Here is a 27936-nt window from a genome sequence, read left to right as displayed (position 1 = left end):
TATCCAGTTGAACACAATGGCTCTTCTCCCTACTGAGCCTCAGCGCAGCCGGAAGTCAGGCAGCTCACAGACTCCTCAGCCCTGCCTCTCCTGGACACACATTCCTGAGCAATGCTTTCTACCCTCCAAGTTCCACATCACCCAACCAGTCTTTCCTTCATTCAGCAACATTTCTTCAGTAAATCTCCATCGACTTCTTCCCTATGCAAAGGACTAGACTGTCTGCTCAGTCACTGGCCTCGAACTGAGTAAGATGTACTTCCATTTGCTTAAGAAATGAAGAAATGTGGTGTGTAGGGTCCCCGGCTTACCTCCCTGCAGTGTCATTCAATCCTGCTGTTCAACCCAGAGTCTAAGAGGCTTTCTCTCTTATCAACACACAGGGTACCATAAAATAACGGATAGGTCCACAGTCCGTGCCTGCGGCGTCACTGTGAGCACGTCCTCAACAAGCAAGAAACTCTGCAGTCACCGAATAATTATATTTCCCCTTGATCTGTATGTGTATGTGTGTGTGTGTGTGTGTGTGTACCTGGCTCTTCACTCTCACACCCAGTGTGCAAAGCAGACGGGGGAACAACAGACTCAAGTTGGAAGTGATTTACTTCATTAGCTGGGATTACAAGTTTAACTTACAAACCAGAGGTCAAAATTTCTCATTAACAAGGGGGCCGTGAATCGCTGCAGGCTTTGGTTCAAGAGGAGACCACTCTTATTACTAACTACACATTTCAATCTGTCTTTGATGTTCTCCTTCTTCCCTCCTCCCTTTTATTTTTTGGCAGAGGAGCTGATTTTAATTGTGGCACTACAACAAGGCTCCCTCCATCCCGGGGAGCAGCCTCCTGTCTGCCGCCGAGCGAGCCAGGCTGCGAGATTGGGTGCAGCCCATCGCTCAGGGCACATTTTAATGGCTCCCCTTCCCTACAAGGCTTGGATTGTTTTCCACGTGATTCTGGTTAATTTTGCTGCGGGAAAGGGCATCGGTTTTCCTTGTGAGCTTCTGATCCGTCTGCCTCAGAGAGGTGAAATATATTAAAACAGAGAAGGAGGCTGTCGTTCTAACTTTCCAAATGCGCATTCTCCAGCACTCAGAATACAGAAAGAAGTTTGACAGAGACCATGACGCTAGGAAAAAAAAAAAAAGTGCTCTTTTGATAAATCAGCTTTGGTTGTTTACAAAATACTCAGACCGTCTCCCTGTGCCTCTTCTCTTCAAAACCACTGCCAAGGGTTAAAAGAAGCAACTCAAATGAGATGCAACCTTTGCAGAGGACAGTAGGAATTTCAAAATTCAACAGCATAGACGCCTTCTCCAAATAGGAACAATGGGAAAAATATAGCCGAGCTTGTGGTGGGCAGTAAAAATAACAGGATGCTTAACACACACTTTCTATTTCCAAAGACTGAGCCCTTCATGCAGGCCACGGTGGCACCATGACCGTGTTAACTGAAACAGGGCTCCGAATGGAGTCACTGATGGAAATGATTACAATATCTAATTATTTAGAAGCATAGCAGTTATCGAAAATAACTAAATTGTTATTCCGGTCTAGTCTGGTAAGAAGGTCACATTCAAACCACATAAGCTCTAAATGCTCCGCTGTTTCTGTTAATGTGCAGGGACGTTGCCATTCAAACCTGTTCTCCCTGAGAAGTTTTCTTAGTGGCCACTGTGTGAAGAGCCCGTAGGTACCACAGAGACGATGGATGGGTGCCCAGGGCCTGGCGGAGAGGTGGCCGCGCTGCCCTGGATTCGGACGGCACAGTTAGCTGCCTGAACCGGGTTTGCCCGCTTGGCTGCACCCGGATCCCGGATAAGGCGGTTTGGTGTGGAAGCCACATGATGTGGGAAAGAAAAGCCACTGTGCAAGAGAAGTAAGATTAAGTGGGGTATCGCAGGGGTTCTGCAGAGGACCAGTCCCCATTCTGTGCTCCTCCTTCTTGGAAGGTGACTGCATTCTTTGTTAATGTTCAGGTCGAGTCCCTTTATATCTCCAGGTTCCTTTAACAAAAAATGCTTGTTAGAACTCAAGGAATCTGTTTGACCTGGAGGTGGGAGCCATTCTCAGCTGGGGCCAGTCAGCAGCTCAGACCTGGAGAGCATCGGTGGCTCCAGGTTGTAGGAGCCCGAGGACCATGGCCATCTGGGCTAGTGGCCACTTCCTGCCACCCGGCAGCACCTCCGGCCAGGCCAGGCGGTTACCTTGACCCGGCTGACTGCTGAGGCATCTCACCCACTCTGGTCGGGGGGCCCCCTCGGCAGCCTTTCAGTTTCAACAGGGGGCTATCTTAACAACGAGACATCTTAGAAAGGTCATTACTGCTCATCTAATTTCAAACAGGCACCACAATGAAGGGCTGTCTTTGTGTGGGATTAATTTTAAAACCTCAGGATTTGATGTCAGTGGGAAAGAAACCAGCGTGGGACTCATACTGCTGCCTTCCCCTGCTTCTGGCCATCGCCAGCGGCGCGTTTCTTAGGAGATGAAAACTCTGACAAGCCCTTCAGTCAAGCTGAAAGCAGGCAGCAGTCCAACAACACCCACAGGCCTCCAGGGCATCCTGTGACCCCTCCGAAAAGTCACATTCACTTTGCTCTTGAAAAAGGAAAAATAATGCTGGAGGCATTTTATTTTAAACCATGTGAAATAAGGAAATGTGAAGATGCGAAAATAAAGTGAAAAAAAAAAAAGTTAGAATTCATTTCCGTCCTTCGCAAAGGCTTAGAAGCCAAACTGGTTCATTTTGAAGAGTGCAAAAATCTGATCCATTCACCAGTAGGCAGAGACTACAAAATGCTTAAGGTAAAATATGTAAATATGTAAAATTATCTGTTGAAAACCATCTCCTTTTGTGCTTGAAAGAATTTTTTTAAAGCATCTTTATTTCTATTCTGCATTAATATACTGTTGAACAGAAAAGTTACTTTCTGGCAAAGACAACAAAACCAAGGTGCTGAAAATAAAGTGATTTTAAAATGAAGTCCACAGATAAAGGGAAGGACAAAACGGATTCCATTTTCCCGTTCCCTTGGATGGCATTTTTAGTAATAATTTAAAGTATATCATTAATATAAAAAAATTATAGAATCCAGTTTTTTTAAAAGCAGTATTTGCTTGAAAACTTAAAACTCAACTGCCTGCCTCCATTGCTGTCTCTTTTGGAAATGGGGTCTTCCTCTGCCCTAGATTTCCTCCAGCTCCCCCAACCTAGTCCCCCGACATCCCTCTTGATAGAACAGCAGCCTCCTCAGCAGTGAGCGAAGAACACACACCACAAATAATCACCACCAACAGCTTGTTGTTTAGTTGCTCAGTCACGTCCGACTCTTTTGAGACCCCATGGACTATATCCCACCAGGCTTCCCTGTCCAAGGGATTCTCTAGGCAAGAACACTGGAGTGGGTTTCCATTTCCTCCTCTAGGTGATCTTCCTGACCCAGGGATCATTGCAGGCGGACTCTTTACCACTGAGCCACCAGGGAAGCCCTTATTTCTAAATATTCTCAAATTAGTTTCTTTTTTAATATGTAGAATAGCAGAATAAATGCATATGATTACATTATTATTAATCTAGTTTGATTTAAATACTGTATCGCAACAAAAATTGTTACATGATTTCCAACTTAAAGAAAAAGGCCTTTCCCCCCTGCCCCAACCCCATTCCCTGGGTTGGGAAGAGTCCTTGGAGGAGGGCACAGCAATCCACTCCAGCATTTTTGCCTGGAGAATCCCACAGACAGAGGAGCCTGGCAGGCTACAGTCCATGGGGTTGCAGAGAGTCGGACATGACTGAGAGACTTAGCACAGAGCACATTCCTTTTGGGAGGGTATTTAACCAACTAAGGGATTGTCTCATCAAGCCAACATCTTCTACATTGTAGCTGTCTTGTCTCTTCCTAGGTGGCAGAGACCTAGGTGTCCCATACTGGATGCCCAGCCAGTATGGTGTCTCTTCCATACTGGCTGGGCATCCAGCCCCCTCAGCCAGGGATGGAGGGATGAGCCTGGGACTGAGATGGGTGGTGTCTGAGGGCAAACCAGCTGAGCTTTCAAGCCAGGTGTACAGAATGCTCAGATTCTAGAGGGGCAAGTGGGATGTGCACTTGAACTGTATTTACTGCAGCAGCATCGTTGAGGGGAAATAAAGGCACTTAAAACTGAAAATTTGCTTTTGCAAATCCCTGGCTATTTTCTGAAAAATCAGATGACAGACAGTAGAAGGCTTTCTGAAAACTGTTTTCAAATCTGCTTTCTCTAAATTCTCATGTTCCTATCCCTTGTTTTTAGGTTTTATTTTGTTTAAATCTATTTCCTCTACAGGGTCACCAAAAAATAAATATTTTTAAAAATCATATAGGAACTTCCCTGGTGGTCCAGTGGCTAAGATCCTGCATTCCCAAAGCAGGGGGCACGATTCGATCCCTGGTCAGGGAACTAGATCCCACATGCTGCAACTAAGACCCAGCACAGCCAAATAATTTTTATTTTTAAAAAAGCCAGTGTGTGCTGTGCTTTAAAAAAAAAAAAAAATCACACACACACACACTCAAAAGATAATTGTCCAGAAAGGTTTCCTTGCTCCTCCCCATGCTGATGGAAGACAAATTACAGAGTCCATTCCCCAGCCCCTTTCTCCTAGACCTAGGCAGACCAAGCCATGCCCAAGAGAGCCCAGCAAGGAGGATGAAAACAGCTTGACAGCAGCTTATGGGGTCAGTAAGATGAGACTGGAAGCCAGGGTGTAAAGTGATGATACTTTGTTCATCGTAGATTTTTTTTTTTGCATTAATTCTTATTAAACATATATTGCATTAAAATATTATTTATCTTGATTACTGAGTGCTTTGGCATGCTGTGCATGCTAAGCTGCTTCAGTCGTGTCTGACTTTTTGTGACCCTATGGACTGTAGCCCGCAGGCTCTCTGTCCATGGGATTCTCCAGGCAAGAATACTGGAGTGAGTTGTCATTTCCTCCTCCAGGGGATCTTCCCAACCCAGGGACTGAACCCACATCTCCTATGTCTCCTATATTGGCAGGTGGGTTCTTTACCACTAGTGCCACCTGGGAAGCCCAGTTTTGACACCGCCTTAAATTTTGCCCCCAGGCAGGTGCCTCGCTCACCTCTCCCTGGTCCTGGCTTTGCTGGTGGGAATGATGGATGCCTCACTAGCTGACTGGGGTCCCACAGGGGCCAGCCAACATGGCAGAGGAGGGGCCATTTCTCTCAACGCCTCGCCTCTGGATGGCTGGAAGCAATTTCTTTACTGGCCTTTCCCAATCCAGGCTCACTGGGATCTCTCTTCTTAGGTCTCATTCCTTCATAAAGATTTCTGAAACTATAAGCCTCCAATTTTAAGAAATGCAGGATAGGAAAGAGTTACTGAGTTAAAAGAAGAGTTTTCTTGAACATCACACTAGAATAAACTAAGTATTGGTTTGGCCAAAAAGTTCATTCAGGCATTTCTGTAAGATCTTCTGCAAAAACCCAAATGAACTTTTGACCAATCCAATCCATCAGAAACCACATTCACAGTACGTCAAGGTCTGCTGTTCTGATAAAGGTCTTGAAGAGACAGGAGATGTATGTTAGCATCATTATTTTCAACCACCTCTGGGCGACATTCATGGAGCTGAGAGCTTGATAACATTTTATTTATTTAGTTCCCAGAAAGGCTGCTGGTGTATCTGAGGTTGCACAGTTACACGTACCAGCCGTGGGAATGAGCTGGCGTATGAATTCAGATCAGACTCCAAAGCCCCCATACTATGGAGCTTTGGAGATAAGTTTTACTCTTTTTTGCACATTTTTCTGGCCTAGCTCTGTGCCAGGATACTGAGCCCAGGGCTGAAGGTTGCCCAGTTGGCTGCAACTGAGGCTCCCATACCATCCCCACCTTGTAAACCTGAGGACCGCTGAGCATGACCCAGGAGAAGCAGGTTCCCCATCCACACAGACATGGGCAGAAGCAGGTTTCTAGACCTGTTGGGCAGCCCTTTACAGCAAAGGTGTGTCCAGGGTCAGTGTCCATTCCTGCGGATGATGCTCTCAGAGGGGTCAGCAGCAGTACTGATTTTTAATTTATTTTTTATTGGCTGCATCAGTCTTAGTTGCAGCACATGAGATCTTCTTGCATCATACAGGATCTTTTGTTGCAGCGTTTCGACTCTAGTTGTGGTGGGTGGGCTCAACAGTTGCAGGCATGCGGGATTTCTAGTTCTGACTCATAGGCTCCAGTGTGGGGGCTTAGTTGCTACACAGCATGTGGGATCTTCGTTCCTCAGCCAGGGATCGAACCTGTGCCCCCTGCATTGCAAGGCACATTCATAACCACTGGACCACCAGGGAAGTCCCAGGAGTACTGACTTTTTAAAATTTTTATTTTTGGCTGCACTGGGTCTTTGTTGCTGCACATGGACTTTCTCTACTTGCAGCGAGTAGGGGCTACTCTTTGTTCTGGTGTGTGGGGCTTCTCATTGCAGTGTCTTCTGTTGTAGAGCACAGTCTCTAGGCATGTAGGCCTCAGCAGTTGTGGCACATAGGCTTAGTTGCTCCCCAGCATGTGGGCTCTTCCCAGACCAGGTATCGAACCCATGCTCTCTGCACTGGCAGGCAGATTCTTAACCACTGGACCACCAGGGAAGTCCCGGAGTACTGAGTTGTAATTCAGGGTCCTTATGCAAAACTAATCAAGACTTCCTCTCTAAGCCAGCAAGAGAAATAGATTTCCAGCTTGAAAGGAAGAGAGGAGGAGTGTGGGGAGGAACCTTAGCTGTCACAGCTGGAAACTTCTGCATCAGGAAGGGCATCTCTGTGTGTCATGCTCCCTCTCCAGTCAAGGACAAAGCAATCAGCAGCCTGGCTCTTCACCTTCCCTCCCTGGGGGTTCCTTCTGCGTGTCCAGGCTCCCTGACTTTCTCACTCTGCTCTTCCCTTTCCTCCCCTCGGCCAGCCCCAGAGGGCTTTTGCACACAGTATGCTCACTCCCATTCCTTCTTCGCCATTCTCTCAGTTTTCATGTTGTATTCTGCCAACTGTGCCTACATGCAGTCTGTTTCCCCTAGCATACTCTTTTCAAAATTAATCTATATTCTACATAAGGTACAGTAACCCATTTGTCTCCCCAAAGCCTATAGCATTGTAGAGAAAACTCAAGCCATTCCATCCTTGCCAAACTCCTATAATCCATGGCTACCACTCAACCTTCTCAAAGGTAGCCACTGTACATGAGTCTGTACATATTTTTTCTGATTTTTGTTCTCTGCTTTTGCAATACACATAGAACTCCGTTAAAACTATGCAGTATTTGTCGTTATTGATGAAGGTTTTTTTTTTTTTTTTTACGTGAAAAATACATGTATTGTTCTGCAGATTTTTTTTTTTACTCAATCTTAGAGATCTATTTGCATACATATAGGTTCAACTCAATTTTTTTAAATTGCTATATAAAACTCCACACTGCGAAGATGCCTTAATCTATTTAGGCATTCCAATACTGATGGGCATTTGGGTTTCTACAATTACGAAGACTGGTGTGATCATTTCTCTCTGTGTGCATATGTATGTTTCTTGGGGGCAGGTAAAGCAGAAGGGAAATTGCTGGGTTTCAGGGTATACACATTTGAAGTTCTAAAGGACATGGCTAGGCCCTCCAAAACAGTTGCACCAATAGGTAGCTCTGAGAGCACTATCCTGACATTCTCACTAGTACCTGATACTATCAGACATGTAAATTTTTATACATCTGATGAGTGAGAAATGCTACCTCATTTTTCAAATTTAATTTTTTGTTAGAGTGCAGTTGTTTTGGACTTCCCCAGTGGCTCAGCAGTAAAGGATCTGCCTGCAAAACAGGAGACTCAGGTTTATCCCTGGGTTGGGAAGATTCCCTAGAGAAGGGAATGGTAACCACCCCAGTATTCTTGCCTGGAAAACCCCATGGACAGAGGAGCCTGAAAGGATACAGTCCATAGAGCCGAAGAAGAGTCGGACACAAACGAGTGGCTAAACAACAACAGTTGAGTTACAATGTTGTGTTAGTTTCAGGTGTACAGCAAAGTGATTCATTTATACACATATTCATTCTTATTCAGATTTCAATATTCTTTCATATAGGTTACTACAGAATATTAAGTATAGTTCTGTGTTCTAGACAGCAGGTCCCTGTTGATTATCTATTTTACATAGCAGCAGTATGTTAATGCCAAATTCCTAATTTATTCCTCCCCTGCCCATCTTGCCCCTTTGGTAACCATAAGTTTGTTTTCCAAGTCTGTGAGGCTGTTCCTGTTCTGTAAATAAGTTCATTTGTATCATTTCTGTAGTTTCCACATATAAATGGTATCATATGATATTTGTCGTTCTCTGTCTAGCTTACTTCACTTCCTATGATAATCTCTAGGTCCATCCACGTTGCTGCAGAGAGCGTTACTTCATTTTATTTAAAAAATAATTCTATTTATTCACTTCTGGCTGTGCCGGGTCTTCGCTGCTATGAGGGCTTTTCTGTAGTGGTGGTGTGCAGGCTTCTCATTGCAGTGGCTTCTCCTGTTGCTGAATGTGGGCTCTGGGGTGCATGGGCTTTAGTAGTTGAGGCACACAGGTTCAGTAGTTGTGGCTCTGGGTTCAGTACTTGTGGCTCCCAGGCTCTAGAGCATAGATTCAATAGCTATGGCTCATGCGGCTTGGTTGCTTCTTGGCATGTGGGATCTTCCCAGATTAGGGATCAAACCCATGTCTCCTGCATTGGCAGATTCTTTACCACTGAGCCACCAGGGAAACCCTATTTCATTCTCTTTTTCTGGCTGAGTACTATTCCAGTGTGTGTGTATATATATATATATATATATATATATATATATATATATATACACACTACTACTTGACTTAAGTTGCATCTCCCTTCAGGTTTGGCAGGACTGAGCATTCTTTTTAAAAATCAATTTCCGAGCCACTTTCCATGCCTCTTTGGTGAACCTATTCATATTCATATACCTATTCATACCTACTCATATTCTTTGCCCATTTGAGCAGCTTGTCTTTTCGGCTTATCACTTGCTTTCCTGATTGAGCACACAGCAGGTGCTTGGGACACAGGGAATTTCAAGTTACTTATCCACTGTCTACGGGGACACAGCAGCTTTGGGCCAACCTGTAGGGCTTTGATGTATTCCTTTAAAGGGGATCAAATAGCACCTCCTCTGGGAAGCTTTCACAGTATTCTCATGGCACTGGGGGGCCACTGGTCCTGAATCTGGTAGGGACGTGCGCTGGCACTGACCAGAAGCCACTTCACCACACTACACCTTGGGCCCCACAGCCAGCTGGGGTTTCCATGTGGAGCTCAGCAGCCTCTAATGGGCTAGGCCTGGGCCTCCCTCAGCCCAAAGCCTGGGGCTCCATGGGCCCCACCTGCAGAAGCCTTCACTAGCTGAGGGCCTACTGTGTGCAGGCCATATGCAAGGTGGCCCACGACTGCCACTTTGTTTCATCCCACTACGTTGACGGATGCCAACTCCAACTTCTGCAATTTTCTCCAAAGCTCCCAGTGTGGCCCTGGGAAGACTGGGATTTGAACTTGGATCAGCATCCCTGCTTTGCTGATAGCCCCACTGTGCTCCTGGGCTGGCTGCTCCTGGAAGCTGAAGAGTACAGGTCAGTGTAATCAGGGCCCAGTCACAGCATCCCACAGCCCTCCCAACACCTTTGCCCACTTGGTCCATCTCCAGAGCCCTGGTGGCAGAGCACTGGGGAGCCTGAATTCTCAGTGAGGGGAACACCCGCCTCCCCTTCCCCAAGGCCTCACATGAGAGGATGCTGAATAACAGGGACACAAGGGGACAGTCATCCTTGAACTGAGAAAACCTCAGGTGGAGGATCAGAGTCAGCCAGAGGACCACCCACCCCAAGTGCCCCAGCTCCACGAGCCAAAGGAAGAGAGAAAGAAAATGGGTCAGGGGACTTCCTAGATGGTCCAGTGGTTAAGAATATGCCGGCCAATGCTGAGGACACAGGTTTGATCCCTGATCTGGAACTAAGGTCCCACATACTGTGGGGCAACGAATCCAGTGCACCACAACTTCTGAAGCCCTCGAGCCTAGAGTCCATGCTCCACCACAGGAGCAGCCCCCGCAATGAGGAGCCCGTGCACTGCAATGAAGAAGAGCAACTCCCACTCACCGCAACTAGAGAAAGCCCACACACAGCAACAAAGACCCAGAATGGCCCAAAGTAAATTATAAATAAATAATAGAAAGAAAGAAAATGGGCGAGGGGTTCTCAAAGGTAAACAGACAAAATTTTGGTCAAATTCCAATACATCTTCCTCTTAACATTTAATACTAAAAAATCATAATGGTGACCTGATTGCCTCTTGTGAATTCCAGTGCTCTCAGAGAGCCTATCTCTTGAGGTGACAAGCCGGGGGTACCTGAATTCATTACTGCCTGATTAATTATGCTGCCTTTGTAGGAGGGAAATGGGGACTTCAATCAGACATAGCCACCACCCCCGGCCACCACCTCGTCAGGCCAGACGCTGCCTGCAAGCCTGGCCCGACTCCCAGTGTGGGGGTGACTAGGAAGCTGGGAGTGGTGGCTGGTTAGATGTGGCTGCCAGCGGTCAGAGGGCTTGGGATGTGGGGCCCTCTCTGCAGAAAAGAGCTTTGGGGCAGTCGAGGGAGGGAGGGGCGAGTTGGGTCCAGTGGCAGCTGAGTGGAGATTTCTACTCTATCCCAGTAAGGGCCTGGCCACGAGGCCCTCCTCTGGATTCTCTGAAACTGGGTATCATTCCTTCAGGAGGGAGCAGGATCTCAGAAGGTGCTATTTAGCATAAATGTATCCCTTGGGACACACGGTCACTTGGGTGAAGGCAAAGGTTTACCCAGAGCTGTGCGTGGGCACAGCCCTGACAAGCATCAAGGCAGAGTCTTGCCCTCTGGAGTGGAGCTCGGGGCAGCTCCAGGCACGGGGCAGGGTGAGAACAGTACCTCCCAACTGGTTTATTAGCTGCCAAGGCACCCACCGCTGCGGCCCTTTATCCTGCACGCTCTGCATTTATCCAGGTCTGTCTAGCAAGTAGTGAAGCACAGTCATATTTGAAGACTTGCATAGTGGCGTACTTTTTCAAAGAAGAAAAGACTAAGTATCTTTGGAAATATCAGTTGCCCACCCCTATCCTGAGGCTGCTCTGTGTGTGGAGCAACAGAAGGTGCTCATTCCAGCCTCGCGCCTTGTGAGCCTGGGCCTCGGTGGGTATGGTTTAAAATCATACCCTGTCATAGATGTGCTGTGTGACCGTGGCCAAGGTACCTAACTTCTCTGAGTCTTATGTTTTCAGAGAAACCACCTCCCCCAGGGGTAGTTGTGAGAGCTAAATAAGAGAGCTCACGTGAAGTCCTTGTTCTTGCCCTGAGTACCTCCTGACACGGGCCAGCTTGATCCATACATCCCCCAGGGGTAGATGTGAGAGCTAAATAAGAGAGCACACGTGAAGGCCTTGTTCTTGCCCCGAGTGCCTCCCGACACGGGCCAGCTTGATCCAGTTGTATTGCTGCCACGTTGTCAACCCTGAGCAGTCAAAATGGGAAGTGCTGCTTTTTGTTACTAAACTGTGCATGAATCCATCCTCCCGCTGCCAAACTTCCAGGGGTGTGGAGAGCACGTAGTACAGGGCAATTCTGTAAAGCCCTGTTTCTAGGTCACAGCAGAGCAATCCAGACCCACCAGCTTTGCTGAAGTCCCCTGCCCCCTGCCCCTAGACTGCCCTCCCTGGAGGTGTCACCAGCCTCCTGACAAGCCACTTGGCAGGTATGGTCAGGGGCACCCTCAAAGGGCGAGGAGGGAGGGAACAGGCCCCAGGAAGACCCAGGACAGTTGCTCACGTGCTAGGGACAGGGGTGTGTGTGCAGAAGGGTCACCAGGGAAGCCATGAAAGGTCAGCAGTGGTTTTCAAGGGCACCGGGAAACTGGGAGAGGGTGTCGCCGATCAGAAGCAGAGACCAGAGTCCAGTCCAGGGAAAAGCTTAGGTCCAGGCTGGCCAGAAGTGGCCACAGGCCAAGCAGCAGGAGTCCTCAGCCTGGTAGGAGCACTGAGGCTTGGACACCCCACTCAGACTTCTGGTGCAGGCCCAGAACCTGAAAGAGGGCTGGGCTGGGCGTCAAAACCTTCGCTCGGAACCCTAGAGCACACAGCATGAGGTCCTACCAGAAACAAGGGGACCAGGTCCCCAAAAGGAAGATCTAGTAAATAGATTCTTCTGAGGATCAGTGGGAGTGAGTTTGGGGCACAGAGACAGACCATCCAAAGAAAAATAGGGCAACAGCCTCTACAGCATCTTTGTTTTCAGCAGCTGAACCTATAAGGTTCAAACTTCAGAGATTTAAAAACAATTAATTGGGAAAGCTATAAAATGTGTAAAGGCCACTTAATGACCTGACCTTCAGATGGGAGCAGCAGTCACCTCCCTTAGGTCTCCAGGTGTCTAGACACATGCTCAATACCACCTGGGACATCTGGTTCCCACCCACCCCCCACCAAAACTCACTCAGAGAACTTGCATATAGCCTCCTTGGGGTCTTTTTTCTCAGTATGGGAAACTGGTCTCTCCTGAAACCTGACTATGAAACTGCCAAAGGGACCCCTGAAAAGACAAATGTTAAAGAACAAACATCAGGGCAGTGGCTCTTACTTGCTACCCTTTGGAATCATAATATGCCCATTACCCTGGTAAGAGATGACGAGATTTGCTTGAAGGAAAAACCAATGTCTATGGGCTGAATTGTGTCCCCTCCAAATTTACACATGGCAACCCACTCCAGTATTCTTGCCTGGAGAATCCCATGGGTGGAGGAGCCTGGTGGGCTACAGCCCATGGGGTCATACAGAGTCAGGCACAACTGAAGCGACTTAGGATGTACACAGAAATTTATATGTTGAAGCTCTAACCTCTCATGAGATAGTACTCAGAGACGGAGGCTTTGAGAGGTAATTAGGTTAGATGACATCATGAGGGTGGGGCTCCCATGATGGGATTAGTGGCTTATTACAATTCCAGTGAGCTCACTCTTTATGCCATATGAGGACACAGTTAGAAGGCAGTCCTCTGCAAGCCAGAAAGAGAGCTCAGAGCCTGTCCATACAGGTATCTTGATCTCAGACTTCTACCCTCCAAAATTTTGAGAAAATCAGTTTCTATTGTTTAAGCCATCCAATCTATGGTATTTTATTAAGGCAGCCCGAGAAGACTACGACACCTATGAATGGTCTTTTCTTCATTTTTCTCTGGTCTGGTTTTGAAGCTACACTGTTGGCCAAAAGGACTAGGTGAACATCTTGCACAAGAGCCAGATGCAGATGCCAGTTCTAAATAAGTAAAGGACCCTCTAGAAACTGTCAAGAAAATGCTAGGACCCCCCTGATGATGAGAGGATCATCCACAAAGACAAAAGCCTTTATTCACCTTCAGTTGCTCTATCTCTCTACCTGTCAGAAGATGACATGCTGATGCTAAGTCCCAAAGACAGGAAGGCCAATGGGGTGAGCGGTGGGTGGAGGAGGCACCAGACTCCAACCCCATCTGGGACTTCTAGGCATTTCAACCCATCAGCAGAGCAGACAAGGAGGATGAAATGTGTTCCCTCAGACTCCTCACATTGCCTCACAAATACCAGCCCCAAGCCCAGGGGATCCATGAGTGAAAAAGAAGGTCTCCAGGACACCTACTACTCAGTTGCCTTGTGTAGGAAGAACACTGGACCCAGAGTCAAAAGGCTTGGCGTCTATAGACCAGCTACTCAATTTGTAAGCTGGGGCCTTGGGACAAGTTACTCAACCTCTCTGTGCCTGAATTTCCAACCTATAAAGTGTACCCACACTTCCCACATTTGGTTATCATGGGGATCAATGAGAGAATAAACAGTGGAGGTTCTGTAAGGGTTATTTGCCTTCCTCTTCCCCTTTTCCCTACCTTGGCCTCTTGTGTTTACCTGTTTGCTGTTAATTTTATAGGTATTTCACAAAACTCACTGACTGGGGAGAAAAATCTTCCCCTTTAAAAAAAATGATGTCCATCCAGGGGCTAGGGCTTTGTGCTTTCAAAGCAGGGGGCACAGGTTCAACCCCAGCATAGTTTCGATCCTGCATGCCACATGGCACAGCCAAAAAAAAAAAAAAGTCATAGTTTTTTTTGGAAAGACTATGGGTCTTAGTTCAGAAAAAAATAAGACAAGGGGGAAAAAAACATGTTAATGAGTCTGGCACATAATAGGTGCTCAATGAATATTTGAGAAAGGAACTCTGCAGAAAGAATGAGTCCCTCTCTCACTGGGCTCCTGTGTCTTAAGTACAGCGCACACTCAGAGATGTGGGGTCCCATCCATGCCTGCCTCTCTCTCTCTCTCAAGTTTTGAGCTCCACTAGGCAGGATTGCAGCCATGAAGTTAAAAGATGCTTACTCCTTGAAAGGAAAGTTATGACCAACCTAGATAGCATATCAAAAAGCAGAGACACTACTTGGCCAACAAAGGTCTGTCTAGTCAAGGCTATGGTTTTTCCAGTGATCATGTATGGATGTGAGAGTTGGACTGTGAAGAAAGTGGAACACTGAAGAATTGATGCTTTTGAACTGTGGTGTTAGAGAAGACCCTTGAGAGTCCCTTGGACTGCAAGCAGATCCAAGCAGTCCATTCTAAAGGAGATTAGTCCTGGGTGTTGATTAGAAGGACTGATGCTAAAGCTGAAACTCCAATACTTTGGCCACCTCATGCGAAGAGCTGACTCATTGGAAAAGACTCTGATGCTGGGAGGGATTGGGGGCAGGAGGAGAAGGGGACGACAGAGGATGAGATGGCTGGATGGCATCACCGACTCGATGGACATGAGTTTGAGTGAACTCTGGGAGTTGGTGATGGACAGGGAGGCCTGGCATACTGCGATTCATGGGGTTGCAGAGTTGGACACAACTGAGTGACTGAACTAAACTGAACTGAGGACAGGCACTGCCCAACACTGAACCTGACCTTTGGCAAAGCTCAGCAAACTTGGGGTGAACAGAAAGAGAGCTATGAGTATTTATACACTATACACATGCCGACTGCCAGACTCAATGGCATGGTTTTCAGGCTAGCAGGAAGCTCTTGGCACCTGACTCTTGGAGTATGGGTGGCATGTGGGTAAAACAGAGTGTGATCCTTCTTTAAGAAAATGCTAGCTTCAAAGACATGAAAACAATCAATAAGATAGTTTGATCCAATTGTTTGATCCAATAAGAATCAGAAAAATACATTTTCCATGAATTATTACTGACAGTGCCAAATTTGTGTGGTCACAGAAATATTTATCTTTCTGCCTCTCAACAATCTCTTTAGTCCTTGTTTGCATAGTGTGTTGTTCTTTGATTTTTGGTAGTTTGACTCGGATGTGTCTAGATGTGATTTTTTTTTTTTGAATTTACACTGCTTAGGGCTCTAAAGGCTTCCCTGGTAGCTCAGCTGATGAAGAATCCACCTGCAATGCAGGAGACTCCGGTTTGATTCCTGGGGCGGGAAGATCTGCTGGAGAAGTTAGGGTACCCACTCCAGTATTCCTGGGCTTCTCTTGTGGCTCAGCTGGTAAAGAATATGCCTGCAATGTGGGAGACCTAGGTTTGATCCCTGGGTTGGGAAGATCCCCTGCAGAAGGGAACAGCTACCCCCTCCAGTATTCTGGTCTGGAGAATTCCATGGACAACAGTCCATGGGGTCGCAAAGAGCTGGATGTGACTAAGTGACTTTCACTCACTCACAGGGCTCTAAAGGGATTCTTGAATCTGTGGATTTATGTATTTTATCAATTTTGGAAAATTTCTGGCCATTATCTATTCAAAAATTGCTCTGTTCAATTCTCTCTCTCCCTGTCATTTTCTGGGACTTCAGTTACAATTTTGCTAAAACCTTTTACTATGTCCAAAATATGATACACTCTTTCTGTATTTTCCACTCTTTTATCTCTTGGTGATTCATTTAAGATCATTTTCTTTCTTCCAGTTCACCTCTCTTCATCTGTCTAATCTACTTTGAACTCATCTAATATGTTCTTATTTTTAATTACATTCTCTCTCTTGTAAAATTTCCATCTATTCTTTATATATATTTATATATATATATATATATATACATTTCCTGTTGGAATTTTCCATTTTGTCTTTATCTCCTGAAATGTATTGATCAGAGGTTATTCTATCAATACATGTCTATATCTGATAACTCCAATAACTGGATTTCTGTGAATCAGTTTATATTATCTATTTCTTCTCTTGGTTAAAGGTGACTTGGTCTTATCTCCTAGTATGCCTAATACATTTTGATCAACTGCAACATGTTGTATATGAAAAGTTGTAGAACAAATGTAGTTTTGTAGGTAATGCTATCTTTCTCCAGAGATTTTCTTTTGCTTTTGTAATGCAGTTAGTATAGAGGCAGACCATCTTAACCTAGTTTGAGTCAAAGCTGAACCTTTGTGAGAGTTGAGTTGGTCCTTTTGTGATTTGCCCTTCCTACTGGTGTAACCTTTCAGAGTGAAGTGAAGTCACTCAGTTGTGTCCGACTCTTTGCAACCCATGGACTGTAGCCTACCAGGTTCCACCATCCATGGGATTTTCCAGGCAAGAATACTGGAGTGGGTTGCCATTTCCTTCTCCAGGAGATCTTCCTGACCCAGGGATTGAACCTGGGTCTCCCGCATTGTAGGTAGACGCTTTACTGTCTGAGCCACCAGGGAAGAGACCTTTCAGAAGTCCTAACCAAAAGCCCAGGATATTAGCAGGGTCTCTATGAGATTGCCAAAGCTTTTCTCAACTTCTTAGCATTGAAATCACTGTTCTTAGAGATGTCTTAAGGGGAATAACAGTGCTGTTATATACTGAATATTTGTGCCTCCCCCATTCATATACTGAAGCCCTGGCCCTCAAAGTGCTCATATAAGGAAGTGAAGCCTTGGGAAGGTAATCAGGTTTAGGTTGGGTCAGGTGTAGGGTGTAGCCTCTATGATGGGATTAGTGCTCTTGTAGGATGAAGAAGAGACACCAGAGCTCTCTCTCTGCCATGTGAAGACAGACACAGAGAGAAGGTGGCAATCTGCCAGGCAGCCATCACCAAGAACCAAATCTGCTGACACCTTGATCTTAGACTTTCAGCCTCTATAACTGTGAGAAAGAAATGTCTACTGTTTAAACCACCCAGACTCTGGCATATTTTAGACATATTTTAGACATAGCTTAGACAAATGTCAAATGTCAGGCTCACCTTCCTATGTTTCCATTCTCTCTAGGATCTTGCCCTCTCAGGTTCTCACTGTCAGATATATTCATTAAATTATCCAGCTGTTTTACTTGTTTGAGGTAGGAAGTTTAGTTTGATCTAGCCTGGTGTTCCAGAGCCAGAAGCAGAGGTCTCAACTATTCTTACAGCATAATTCCTCAGTTATAATGATGGCTAGCACAAAAATTAAGGTTTAGGTTATTAGCTTTGGTGTAATAAATTCCATCTGGGTGGGTAAAAAAAATACAAATTGGTTCAACCAATTGGAAAAAGTAGAAAATTATAGTTTCCTATTAAGGTAAATTATTCTAATTAAATTAGTATAAGAAGCTTTTGAGCAGTCACTGGAAACATACAATATATCATAGCTAATTTCCCAATATTTTCCCACAGTGAAGTGTACCTTTGGTTTACAGCAGTAAAAATTAGAGGAGCTGCTAGCATTCCCAGCCCTCCACCAGGCTCTGGATCACACTGCTAGATGCTGCCAGGTCCCTAAAAAAACAGCATATTTGATTCAGCATCATAGCCCAGGCAAACTCATTCAACAAACACGGAGCAACCAAATTTAAATAGTCATATCTTACTTCTCCAAGAGTTTCAGAAATTGTCCTTTTAAAGTACAAACATCCACAAAACCAAGAAGATGAAAAGAGAATAATTCTCCATAATGGAGTAAAGACGTGATACTTCCAACTACTTGCTAAATGGCAACTAGTGTTTTAAGCTTTGCCCCAACAGATGGTTCATGTCACATGGGTGAAAAGGCCATCAAAGCACAAAGTGTGACCTGTTTTGGCAGAGTATCAGCATGAACAATTAACCTGAAGGCCAGGCTGCATGCTGTATATTAAACTGCATGTCCTACAGGAAGAGAGGGAGGTTAAGAACAGTTGGGAAGGCAGAGAGTATTCACTATAGGCACCCATGTTTTGAGGAGCAAATGGGCTTTACCACCAAGGCTGAGCCTTGGTATAGCTAAAGTTACTAAGTGAAATGCCTTGGGAACCAGATAGACAGAAATAAATCTAGGAGTCCAAGAGACCATTCCCAAAGAAGGTTATAGACTGGTTAATATGATGATGCTTTGGCCTTCAAACACAACTAGGGGACTCACGTTTGGATTGTCTCAGCTAACAACATAAAGGATGATGACAAGAAGTACACAGTGTGGAGCGGGTGGGAGGTGGGGGGGGGGTGTCGCTCAACTCCCTGGAGGGACACCCAGAGAAGAAAAAAATTGGTTACCGGCACATTAAAACCCCAGAATCTATTAGGATTAAATGGATGTAGACCTAGTCTAACCACCTTACCTTATAGAAGATGAACTGATGCCACCCAGGGAACTCCTTTTCTTCTGTCAGAATCCATATCAAATGTCAATTCTTTTGCAAAGCCTTCCATGCTTCTATTTGGCAGATGCCATGATTTAGAAGCCCAAGCAGACAGGAGGTTCTCCAGAGTTTTTTTTGAATGGACAAGTGAGAAGTGACATGTACAGTCACAGAGCAAGACAAGGGCCAGTCGTCCTGAGCTCCATCCCAGGTAATTTTGTCAGGCTACAAGGCTGGTTCCCAAGTTTGAGAATACCTTGCAAAAAGTAAAACATAAAAAAAAGAATAATAAAATGAACCACCATATACTCATTACTAATGTTCAACCCTGTTTCCAACACTTACTTTTTCTTATTTCTACATAAGATTATTTAGAAATAAATTCCAGATTTCATATCATTTCATCTGTATTTTAGTACTGCATTTCCAAATTTCAACATACATTGAAAATGTTTAAATGTTTGTAAATACTTAAAAATATAACCATGATATTATCCATCTGATATAATGTAATAATACTTTTTAAATATCCAATACCCAGTAGTGTTCAAATTTACAAGTGTCCTATGAATGTCAATTTTTCCTTTCATTTATCCAATTTAGAATCTAAATGCAATATTTTCTACACAATTATTATTAAAGAACTGGGCCATTTATAGTTTCACAAGATGTAGATCATTTTGATTATGTTCCACAGTGTTGTTGATCTAGATGACTCTTGATCAGATGCTGCTTTGATTTGTGTGAGGGCAGGGTTGTAAGGAGTATCAAGATGATTTCATAGCTGGTGATGAGTTTTTTCATTAGCACATCATGTGCTCTTTTCAAGACTTAGTAGTCATAGCTGATCATGCCTAGATCTAACCATTCATTAAGAATACAAAATGGTGATGTTCTGTCTATAATTCTTTCTTCATTTATTAGCTGGAAATACTTTCACAAAGCGAAATTTCCCCCCATCTACCATCTGGCCACCCAAGCCCAGTTTTAAAAGAATTTGAACCAACACCATGCTTTCTCTCAAAGTAGAATCCTCTGCAGGAGAATGAACAGCTTCAAGGAAACCTTCATTTATTCTTTATTTTTTAGTCAAGAACTAACTGAAAGACGGTGGGCCTGACAGCTGCAGAAAGACCATCTCACTTGGTTCTGAGGACCTGCCTGCCCTGAGATTTTCTTTAGAAGCATTGCTCCTGGGCTTGCTCTAAAAGTCTACCTTTTCTCTTTGAAAATGTTTTCTCCTGTAATTAAGGGAGTTTCTAATTTGGGGAATGGATAAAAATTCATCAAATTTATATTTTAAAAAAGTCATAATCCTGAAGCTGCAAATATCTGGCTCCAGGGAAATCCTGGATGGAGGAAAGATGCTAATCAGGGTAGAATTTAAGACAATAGTTTATAATCTTTCATCCTCAGAACCGAGACTAACCCAAGGAAATGCCAAGCAAAAAAGTAAAACCGGCGATTGATTCTGCATTTTGAGAAACTGACCAAGTTTCTTGATCAAATGCTGATTGCAAGTCTGACTCAAGGTTGAGCATATAAAAGAATCCTCCAGGGTACCCCGCTTTCGGTCTCAGCATGCTGCAATTTTGAAAAAAACAAGACTCTGGCAATCAGAGACCTCACTCGTTCCACTGCCGCAGAGGAAATGAAGGATGCTTCGCCTCCAGTTCCTGGCTCCTGCTGACATGCCCTCGGGTTCATGCTGGCGCCAGGCTGGGAGGAGAGTGGTCGCTGTCTTACTGTCTGCAGAGGTTAAACGGAACCTCTACTCCTCGACTGAGGAAAGAAAGGCCTCTTCCTCATTAATTTCGTGAGGCTGGGGACCGCCGCGGTGATCCTGCGAACCTGTCAGGGCAGCGTGCCCAGACCTTCCTGCGTCCCTGCCTGCCTCTTCTACTCCAATCCCTCAGGACTCAGGCCCTGGGAAAAATCCTGGCCTTCGTGGGGTCTCTCCTTGTAGGCTTTCCCTTGGCTTCCTTGTGGTTGGCTAACTTACGGTAAGACCTTGGCACAGTGTGTGCCTCAGTCTCCCCAGTTGTAAAGTAATAAGGTTACTTTATTCGCAGCCTTGATTCGCAGAATCACCCAGGAAGCTTCAACATAAACCTTCGGTCAGGGTGCCCTTGGGGAGCCACCGGATCAGAAAGAGGGGCTCCAGAGCTCGCTAGAACCCAGGACCCGGGCTCTTGCCTCTCCAGCCGCTCCACCCACCCTCCTCCTCGCGCCCTCGGCCCGGGCGGGGTCGTTCACGTCTCCGAGCGGGTTCCGGGAGGCCGGGCGGGGCGGACCCGGCTGGGCAGCCCCACCGGAAAGACTCGTTTCAGCCGGCGCAGGCGGAGACCGGGAGGAAACAGACTTGTCGCCCCCGCCTCGGGCCGTCCGGGTCCCCAGCCCCCAGCGCAGCCCCACCGAAGTCGGAGAAACTCCGGCCGGCAGCTGGGCAGCCCTGGAGTCACCCACTCCCACGCCCGTCGGGCTCCACACCCCCAGGCCCCCAGGCCACACCTGGGCTCCGCCTTGGGTCCCGGGGCTCTGACTCTGCAGAGCTTCAATGGGGGAGGGGAGACCGACCCAGAAGAGGGAGGGCGCGACCCGTGCAAGGGCCTCGTTGCCTAGAAACCGACCCCGCCTTGGGCACAGGCCGCAAGCAACCGTGGCGCAGCTGCTTCTTCCCCCTTCCCCCACGCCCTCCGGAGGAGCCCTGGTAGACGCAGTACTCAGGCGACCCCAGGCGGAGACCGGAACCTCGGACGGCTGCTTTGCGGGTGAAAGCCCGCGGGCACGCCAGCGGACGACCCCCGTCCCGCCCGCCCCGCGTGGGCCGCGGGCGCCGCGCCTCTGGGCTCCGGGTGGGGCTATCCGGCCGGCCCAGTCACGCCACCTCCGTGGGCCGCACCTCCTAATGGGGGCGCTCGGGCTGAGCTGAGCCTTGTGGCGGCGAGACCCAGGCCCGGGTCTGGGGGCTGCCAGAACCCGCCCGGGGTCTCTGGGGTTTGCAGCTCAGGCCATCTGGTCAGCTAGCGCGCCCAGGGCCTCCAGTTTCGCTCCAGGGGCGTCAGGGCACGAGCGAGGCCGGCGCCTGTTCAGGCTGCGGCCCTGCTGAGCCGGGACAAAGCACGGCCTCCTCTGGGGCCTCGTCTCTGCCTTTACTGTTGGGTAAGATCGCCCCTTCCCCGCTACCCACACCAGCCCCACCCCCTCACTCCCCCCCCCCCTTTCTGCTGCAGCTCCCCTAGGGACACAGTGACGCACGAGGTCGGGCATCCAGGCGTTTTACACGCCCTCTGTGAGAACGGAAAACTAGACAGAAAACAGCCCTTTCAGGGAAGACACGCAGGTGACCAAGAGCGCATGTCGAAGACCAAAAGCATGTCAGATCTCTGCTTACTCTCTGGGAATTTATGCCAGGCGAGGAGGGCAGATCGGCAAGTACGACTGTTTGGAAAATACCCACAGTAACCATTGGCCTTTGAGAACAAGTGCTGCTTAATTGTCAAGCTGGGTTTAGACGGAAACAAGTCTGGAGACCAGTTAAGAGAGAAGTGCCAAGACCAAAGCCCCCAAACTGGGCATCAGGAGACTTGAGCGTCAGAGCTGCCCAGTCCCATAATCCTGTGTGACTTGGTCAATGTATGTAAAGTCTCTGAGCCTCACAGTGTTCTCATGCATAAAAAGAGCCTGCCCTACTTCAGAGTACAACAGGACACACAGACAGGACAACTGACTGCTACCAGTTTTCTTACCCCCTGGAAAAGAATGTACAACTGCCAAGACTTCTGGGAGGGAGATGATACCATCCCCGAAAGAAGAGAACTTAAATAAGAACTTTATTTTTCCTTCTGCAAAAGTATAATTCCATCCTGGAGAAATGTAAAAAATCAAGGAGTCATTAGAAGCCATTTATTGGGTTTTAACTTTTTTTTTTTAATCATAGAGATGGATGGAGGGTGGACAGGAATGCTGGTGTTCTAGATCTAAGAGAGTTAAGAGCATCAATTATGGAATCACACATTTCTGAATTAGAGTCCCACCTCTATTTACAAGCGTTATTACTTCAGATAAGTGACTTAACCTCTCCGAGCCTCAGACTGCTTAGCTATCAAATGGGGAAAATAATAGCACCAGAAAATAATAATATGGGGCTGTTAGAAAATTAAGTGAGATGATTATAACAGTGCTTGGTACAGGCCCAGCACATTGTAATACATGATAAATGTGAACTAGTGATTTTTTTTTTTATTCACAGTGGTTCCTACTCTTTCCCTTACCAACATTCTATTGTAAAAAATGTCAAATATACAGAAAAATTCAGAGAATTGTGCAGTAAACACTTATGCATGTTCCACCTACATGATACAATTAATATTTACAATACTTGCTTTATCACGTATCTGTTCATCTGCAGTCCTCCAGGACTGTGAGAAATTGAGTATCTGTTGTGTAAGCCACCCGGTCTGTGGGGTTTTGTTACGGTTAGCCCTAGCAAACACACATAGAACACTTTAGGACTAGATGACAATTGGAGTTATCAGTGCAAGTACGTGGTTTTCAATGTACATTAAAATAGATATAAAAATAAATGCAGATGTAAATGCATGTGTGTTATATAAATAGGTGTATGTATGTTTGCATGTATGTATATGCATTCATGTGTTTCCTATTTCTGTTCCCATCCCCATTCACTGAGAGTCCCTGGGAGCAGTGACATCCCCAAAGGCACAAGTTCCCCTAGTGTCCAGATCTTGCTTTCTAAATACCATTCTCCATTAAAAGGGCAGATTAGGGAAAGAACAAGATGAGCCTGGAACATCTTGTGGTGCCAGAAAATAAGGAGGTGCCCAAAGAATGATACGGACATGGCAAACACACAGAAGGAGCTCCCCCTGGCCACGTCTGGGGCAACTGAATGAAAACCCATGAATCTGTACTGATAAGTGAAGTGAAGTTGCTCAGTCATATCTGACTCTTTGCAACCCCATGGACTGTAGCCTACCAGGCTCCTCTGTCCATGGAATTTTCCAGGCAAGAGTACTGGAGTGGGTTGCCATTTCCTTCTCCAGGGGATCTTCCCAACCCAGGGATCAAACCCAGGTCTCCCACATTGCAGGCAGACGCTTTACCATCTGAGCCCCCAGGGAAGCTATCTGTACTGATACTCATGATTAAATGGGAAGAACAGTAGAATGCTTCCCTATGGCAGAATGCCAGCTGTAAAAGGAAGAGTGGAGTCAGAAAAGCATCATTTCACAACTAAGAGTAACTCATCTAAGAATCATCAGTGGATGTTAGAACTAATAGGAGGAAGTTTGATGAGGAATGAGATAGTATTTTCAAAACACTTTCCCCACAAAATGTTTACTAATTACAAAGGTAAAAAGTAATTTTGTAGTAAAGAAGCTTGGTAGATACAAATCCAGCTTAATCAAGTTACCATCATCAGTAATGGGATAAATTGAAAATTGATGCTACTTCATGGGGTCGCAAAGAGTCGGACACGACTGAGGGACTGATCTGATCTGATCTGATAAGGTATACCTAGAAGAGCAACCTGTGACCTTCCCACTCATACAAATCTGAATCTAAACATGAGGGGACATCAGTCAAACCAAACTGAGGGACAGTTACAAAATACCTGGTCTGTATTCAAAAACCTTCAAAAATATTAAAGTTAGGAAAGTCAAGGAAAGTCAGGAACAGTGGGAATATTTCCAGACTGAGGGAAACTAGAAGATTTGACAATTAAATGCTTCATGTGATTCTAAACCTAATCCTTCTGCTATAAAGGATGTGACTGAAACAACTGGTGAAACTTGAATAAGGTCTGAGGAGTAGATGTGAGTAATGTGTCAATGTTAATTTCCCAATGTTAGCTGTGCATTGTGCTTATTTAGGAGACTGTCTTTGTAGGAAATACGCATTCAATACAGGGCATCAAGCCAGCAACTTAAGTTCATGTTGTTCAAGAATAGTGAAGCTCTTCCTACTGTATCTGTCTTCTTTCTGTAGATTTGAAATTATTTAAAAACAAAAATGATCTATAGAAGATATACAGATGGCAAATAAGCAAATGAAAAGATGTTTAACGTCGTTTGTCATTAGGGAAATGCAAATCAAAACAGCAATGCAATACTGCTACACACGTATTAGAATGGCTAAAATCCAAAAAACTGACAATACCAATTGCTGATGAGGAAATGTGAAGCAACAGGAACTCATATTGCTGATGGGAATGCAAAATAGAGCAGCCACTTTGGAAGATCATTTGGCAGTTTCTTACAAAGTGCAACCCAGCCTTACCAAACAACCCAGTCATACTCCTAGGCATTTATCCAACTGGATTGAGAACTATGTCCACGCAAAAGTCTGTCCATTAATACTTATAGTAATTTTATTCATAATTATCCCAAACTGGAAGCAACCAAGATATTCTTCAGTAAGTGAAAGAGTGTGTGCATGCACACTAAGTCGCTTCAGTTGTGTCTGACTCTATGTGACCCTATGGACTTGTAGCCCACCAGGTTCCTCTGTCCATGGGGATTCTCCAGGCAAGAATACTGAGTAGGTTGCCCTGCCCTCCTCCAGAGGATCTTCCTGACCCAGGGATCAAACCCATGTCTCGTATGTCTCCTGCATTAGCAAGCAGGTTCTTTACCACTGGGAAGCCACCTGCCACCTGGGAAGCCCCAAGTTAAAGGATCAATTCAGTTCAGTCACTCAGTCGTGTCCAACTCTTTGCAACCCCATGAATCACAGCACGCCAGGCCTCCCTGTCCATCACCGACTCCCGGAGGTCACTCAAACTCATGTGCATCGAATCGGTGAAGCCATCCAGCCATCTCATCCTCTCTCGTCCCCTTCTCCTCCTGCCCCCAATCCCTCCCAGCATCAGGGTCTTTTCTAATGAGTCAACTCTTCGTATGAGGTGGCCAAAGTATTGGAGTTTCTTCAGCTTTAGCATCAGTCCTTCCAATCAACACCCAGGACTGATCTCCTTTAGGATGGACTGGTTGAATCTCCTTGCAGTCCAAGGGACTCTCAAGAGTCTTCTCCAACACCACAGTTCAGAAGCATTAATTCTTTGGCACTCAGCCTTCTTCACAGCCCAACTCTCACATCCATACATGACCACTGGAAAAACCATGGCCTTGACTAGACGGACCTTTGTTGGCAAAGTAATGTCTCTGCTTTTGAGTATGCTATCTAGGTTGGTCATAACTTTCCTTCCAAGGAGTTAAAGGATAAGCAGTGATAAATCTATTCAGTGGAATACTATTTAGTGATAAAAAGGAATTGTTGCTGTTTAGCCCATCAGGCTCCTCTGTCCTTGGGGTTTCCCAGGAAAGAATAGTGGAGCAGGTTACCATTTCCTTTTCCAGGGGATCTTCCCAACCCAGGGGTTAAACCAGTGTCTCCTGCTTGGCAGGCAGACTCTTTACCACTGAGCCACCTGGCAAGTCTAAAAGGTTAAAAATCAATTACATCAATTAAATTAGAAAAATAAAATTTTCTAAGTTATGTTGTTTAGTCACTAAGTCGCATCCAACTCTTTTGTGACCCCATGGACTGTAAATATGGGTGAATATTAAATATATATTGCCAAAATGAAAGAAGCCAATCTGAAAAGGCTTTTTTGATTTTTTATGATATCATATTTTATGATTCCATTTATATGACATTTTAGAAAAGGCATAACTGTAGAGATGGTAAACAGTGGTTGCCAGAGGTTTGGAAAAGAAGGCTTATTTGAGCAAAACCCAGGTGATTTTTGTTTTTAAGGCAGAGAAACTATATGATGCTGTAATGGTGGATACCTGATACTATGCATTTATCAAACCCATAGAACTTTACAGAGAAAAGAAGAATTTAAGCTGTGTAAATTTAAAAAATCATTTAAGAGGCTGGAGAATCCCAGGATAGAATGCAGATGACAAGAGAATTCAACTGTATTAGAAATGGATGAAGTAATGTCACTGAAGGGATTGGGACAGTAACTTAAGAAATGAGTGGAGGGACTTCGCTGCCAGTCCAGTGGTTAAGAGTCCACGCTTCCAATGCAGGGGACACAGGTTCAATTCCTTACAGTCAGGAAACTATAAGATCTCACATGCTTCACAGCACAATTAAAAAAAAAAAAAAAGCAGCAGCAGCAGACAGAAGACTTAGGACTAAAGGCAAAGGGAACTATACATACATACTGAACTGTAGTCGATACAGTGTTTCCCTTGGGGGTTGTTGTTATTCAGTCACTCTGTGTCCAGCTCTTTGCGACCCCATGAACTGCAGCTTGCCAGGCTTCCCTGTCCTTCACTATCTCCCAGAGTTTGCTCAAACTCATGTCCACTGAGTCAGTGATTCCATCCAACCATTTCATCCTTCGTAGCCCCCTTCTCTTGCCCTCAATCTTTCCCAGCATCAGAGTCTTTTCCAATAAGTCAACTCTGTGCATTAGGTGGCCAAAGTACTGGAGTTTCAGCTACATCATCAATCCTTCCAATGAATATTCAGGGTTGATTTCTTTTAGGATTGACTGGTTGGATCTCCTTGCAGTCCAAGGGACTCTCAAGAGTCTTCTCCAACACCACAGTTCAGAAGCATTAATACTTCGGCACTTAGCCTTCTTTTTCTTAGTTCAGCTCTCACATCCATACATGACTACTGGAAAAACCAGAGGTTTGACTATAAGCACCTTTGCTGACAAAGTGATGTGTCTGCTTTATAATACGCTGTCTAGATTTGTCATAGCTTTCTTTCCAAGGAGCAAGCGTCTTTTAATTTCATGATTGCAGTCACCATCTGCAGTGATTTTGGAGCCCAAGAAACTAAAGTCTGTCACTGTTTCCATTGTTTCCCCATCTATTTGCCATGAAGTGATGGGACCGGATGCCATGAATTTCATTTTCTGAAAGTTGAGTTTTAAGCCAACTTTTTCACTCTCCTCTTTCACCTTCATCAAGAGGCTCTTTAGTTCCTCTTTGCTTTCTGCCATAACGGTGGTGTCATCTGCATATCTGAAGTTATTGATATTTCTCCCGCAACCTCGATTCCAGCTTGTTCTTCATCCATGATGGCATTTCACATGATGTACTCTGCATATAAGTTAAATAAGCAGAATGACAATATACAGCCTTTCCCAATATACTCCTTTCCCAATTTTGAACCAGTCCATTGTTCCACTGGACTGCAGCCCACCAGGCTCCTCCGTCCATGGGATTTTCCAGGCAAGAGTGCTGGAGTGGGGTGCCATTGCCTTCTCCATCCATAGGGGTAAGGGTTAACAATTGTAAAACTACTCAATATA

At 45.6% G+C, this 27936-nt stretch overlaps 1 long non-coding RNA gene across 3 annotated transcripts; it reads right to left on the bottom strand.

Annotated features, from left to right (window-relative positions):
* Nucleotides 1-1062: 1062 nt before the first annotated feature.
* On the bottom strand, nucleotides 1063-21581 carry LOC138991806 (uncharacterized). Of its 3 annotated transcripts, none has more exons than XR_011467693.1 (5): nucleotides 20124-21581; nucleotides 18612-18888; nucleotides 17702-17793; nucleotides 12549-12644; nucleotides 1063-9645 (listed from the first exon to the last, which is right to left on the bottom strand). It is a non-coding gene; the product is annotated as an uncharacterized lncRNA (long non-coding RNA). The 3 variants fall into 3 exon arrangements; XR_011467692.1 differs by having other exon boundaries at nucleotides 20257-21581; XR_011467694.1 differs by lacking the exon at nucleotides 12549-12644 and having other exon boundaries at nucleotides 20257-21581.
* Nucleotides 21582-27936: the final 6355 nt, after the last annotated feature.

Source organism: Bos mutus, chromosome 18, assembly GCF_027580195.1.
Source record: "Bos mutus isolate GX-2022 chromosome 18, NWIPB_WYAK_1.1, whole genome shotgun sequence".
In the NCBI taxonomy this organism is placed as follows: domain Eukaryota; kingdom Metazoa; phylum Chordata; class Mammalia; order Artiodactyla; family Bovidae; genus Bos; species Bos mutus.
The sequence above is the reverse complement of the archived record's forward strand: the minus strand, read 5'-3'. Positions and strand labels throughout refer to the sequence as shown.